The sequence below is a fragment of the Hetaerina americana genome, unplaced genomic scaffold (genome assembly GCF_022747635.1).
Source record: "Hetaerina americana unplaced genomic scaffold, ioHetAmer1.1.p SCAF_3, whole genome shotgun sequence".
Lineage (NCBI taxonomy): Eukaryota > Metazoa > Arthropoda > Insecta > Odonata > Calopterygidae > Hetaerina > Hetaerina americana.
The window spans coordinates 105680919-105684954 of NW_027286874.1; positions in this window are offsets into that span (position 1 = coordinate 105680919).

Sequence of the window (4036 nt, forward strand, 5' to 3'; positions counted from 1 at the left end):
TCTGGGAAACTCACTGCGCGCAGAAACGCGAGAACACCGGCGGGCGGCTTCCGTTCGTGTCTCCTCCACTCCCCCCTCGTCGGCGGGCGAGCGGGAGGGGAAGGGCTCCCCCGACCCAGCGGATAACCATCTGTCCTCCAGAACCCCTTCTCGTGACCTTTTGGCGTGCTCACATCATAAAAAGGGCCTTGGACCAAGGGCGAGAGCGGGAGGGGGAGGTTCCGCGAAAACAATTCGTTCAAGGTGGGTTGAAAAAAAATTGTGGTCACTCATTTCCTGGATTCATGCTCCCAAATATTTATTTTTCAACGGGTTTGCCCTCACGACTTTGTCGTCGAATATTACCGGTCCGTAACGTTGACCCGAATGATAGACGCTCGAAACGATAGTCCGTACAGGTTATTGAAAAACATTTTTCGTGAATCAAAAGCAATGAAGTTTATATTTCCTACTTTTAAACAGAAAATGAATGAGTTCCCCTGAAATTTAAGATACTACATGTACGAGCGGTCCCTCCAGGAGAAACTTGAACAGAGGAAGTTCAAAGTAGAATTTTAATACTAAAATTAAAAAAGTGTTCATTATGAGAAAATGTGGCAAAAATATATTTATTCCCAACTTACGTGCCGCTACTTATAAATAACAACGAATATGCTATCATAGAAACCTAACAAGAGTCTATTCCATCGTTCTTTTTTGTGCAATCGTATACAGGGACTGTCCCAAAAGTAAGTAGAATGATTCTTTGCCACCAAAGTAGATGGCTATAGTGGGGTGATTTCTGGTTCTGGAGCTTGGGAAAGCGATGGGAAAGCAACCCACGTCAGTTAACTGTGGGCATTAGCAGTGTGCGGATTGCTGATAGAACCCCTGTTCGACGGTCACGTCACAAATTCACGATGCCACTTCCCATGGAGCATTGATAGGCGAAAACGTTTTGCATTACGCTTGGAAAATTGGATTAGGAGACCATGACCATGGTTTAGCATTCTTCTGGAGATGGATTAATGTTCCAAGTGATGGTTTACATCTTGCATATGATGTTATGGGAGTGTAGATAGGAGGTTGACGATGAGGAATGCCCTGAACATCCATCAACAACAGTTTGGGGGTTGTTCTAGCACCACGCTTTTCATGGGGAGCACTTATCAGGACAATATGCGGATCAGCTTTAAAGAAACTTGGCTTCATAAAACGGATGGTGGGGAAATGTAATGAGAAAGTTAAAGAGAGGTGTTATTTTGCTCTAGCTAGACTTCATTTGGAACATGCCGCAAGTATTTGGGATCCTTGGGAGAAAATTTGGCAACAAGAATTAGATAAAGTCCAGATAAAATCCGCTAGATTCGTTAAAAATTGTTATGATAATTTATTCAGTATAAGTCCGAAAACAGCACATTCTGGCCTTTACATCGAACTATTAACAACGATAACAATGATCACATTTACAAACCCCCCAGCCCTAGGTGGAGGAAAACTCACCCAGGCGGGAATCGAACCCGCGACCCTTGGAATGGCAGACGAGGACGTTACCCCGCCGCCACCATACAAGTGTGACAGGTCTCTTAGGGGAATCAGGCTGGGAACCACTTGAGGTACGGAGACAACAAGCGAGGCTTAGACTTATAGAAAGGTACAGAACAAACGAGTTTAACTATGACATTGAAGGATATAATGGCCCCACACTACTTGGGTAGATCAGACCACAAAGATAAAATAAGGGAGATAGATTCCAGCACAGATAGACACAAATACTCATTCTTTCCCCGAACAATCAGAAATCATAATAGTAAGAAACCAAAGTCACTTTAGAAATATTTAAAACATTTAATTTATAAGTGGGAACAAAGTTAAACACTGCAAAGCTGTTAGGTATACTTTCAGGTGCATGTGTATGTTAGTCTGTAGTTTGAGTGTTTGCATGTGTGTGGGGTGTAAATGTTCTTGCATGAATGTATGGCATGTTTTTTTGTGGATATATGAATTTGTGGTTCTTGCATGCGGTTTTTTTTCTTTTCTAAATTACGGGTGGTGTCCTAACACCCCCGCCATACGCCCTTTCGGCGGCATTGGGGGTATTAAGTAGATGTAGAACAGTGTGATGAAAACGTGAAAAAAGTGAGATACACGCTTAATACTGATTGACTCCCAAGTGCCAGGATGCTAGCAATATTCAGAGAACGACAGTGTATTACATTCTTACAGAATATGTAGCCATCAGAAAGGTGTGCCAGGATGGTCCCCAAGGTGATGTTGGAAGACTGCTTGTGTGACAATCTTGCCTTGGACCTCCTGGACCAATGCGAAAGGGACCCGAATTTTTTGAGGATAGGTGACGATACATGTGTCTTTGAGGAAGACCCGAGTAGAACTAACCCCTTAGAGTAACACTTTGGACCACTGAGTTAGGTCAAAGATGCCATGACGTGGTGCCTGAACGAGGGTCCTGTTGATGCCTAAGAGGAAGCATACCACAACTGGGGGATGCACGGGCATTGGTGTGTCGATAAATGAGGGTATTCTTATGAATAATTTTAGCAATTTGTACTTTTATCTGCAATAAGTATTTTCCCCAGATTCATTCTACCTATTTTTCGGACAGACCTTGTATAATCTTAAACGATTGTGTTTGTATGCATGTGTATATATTTGTATGTGCATGTGTGTGTGTTTATTTACAATACACATAATATTGCACAGATTACACATTAATAGCCTTCACAAATGCTTTATGCATACGCATTTATGTTTGGTCAAAAGAAAAATAAAAAGTTAAACCGAAACGAAAACAACTCCAATATTTCGGCGGTCCCAGCCACCTTCGGGCTGAATGGGAACAAGCAATGCTTCCATCCACAAGATACATTTCAAGGCGATCCGTTTAGATGCTTAGGGAGCCTACGACGTGAAATAGAATTACTCTAGGTCTTTACAGCACCTTTTCAGAGCATGACACAAATAGCTTAGCAACTGAGTGAAATAAACACGTAAACAGGAAGGTTTATTGCGAAAGAAGTCATCATGAAGAAAGTTCACGGAAGGGCACGTTTTCCATGCGTACCAAGAAAATTGCGACAATGCTATTGGATACGATGTTGGTATACGAGACAAGATGATACGCTCAGAAATTGTATGCATCTGAATGTTGGAAAGGCCGCGAAGAACCACATATCTGCAGGATTTTGGGCAACAGGAATTCATTCATGTTTGGTGAAATGCATCGGGTGGACGAAACTGTCGCGAAGTGGATTAAAATGAGAAATCGCAACTAAGGTTTCCTTCGTCTAACTTTCACATCGACACTCATGCTGAATTCTATGCGGCCATGTCTCTGGACTTCTTTCAAGTTTTATCTTTTGATTCAGTAAAAGTTTTATTGATAGAGTTTAAAAAGTATGAAAAAAATTTCCGAGTTATTATGAAATTAGAACTTGAAGATTCAAATTAGATTGCATCTGTCACGAATTATAACGAAAAATCTTTGAAAGTTGTTGCTGCAAAATTAAATTTAAGTGTTGACAATAAATTTTTATTCGCTAAAAAGTAAGTAAGCGTTGTGAATTTCAGCTTAAAAAAGGAACCAATGGTTCTGATGACAAAGTGAGTCAGTCGTTTACGCGTGCGAGGAAGCGATTTCACTAGGTTTTTCTTTTGAGTAAATTTATTGAAGGGGGTATCAGCATTACATGAAATAACCTTGTTTCGCTACTGTGAAAAATAAATCAATTTAAACATACCGATGCTGAGATCCTGCGCTTAGAGGCATAGCGACAACAAGTTAACAACGATCATTACATTCAAACAGTGTTTCGTTCATACTTTTCTGTCCCAGAGGATTTTGACGGTAAATGTATTAACATATCATTGCCGATAGCTCTTACTCTAATGCAAACAGAATAAAACTGATAATTCGTCTTTATTTTCATGTTAACTCCCACTTTGTTCTGATTCATTCTGTCATAATTAGTCTATATCATTTAGCCTTGTAAATGCCCTCTATCGAAATAACGGAATGTAAATCTCCAATGATAGAAAT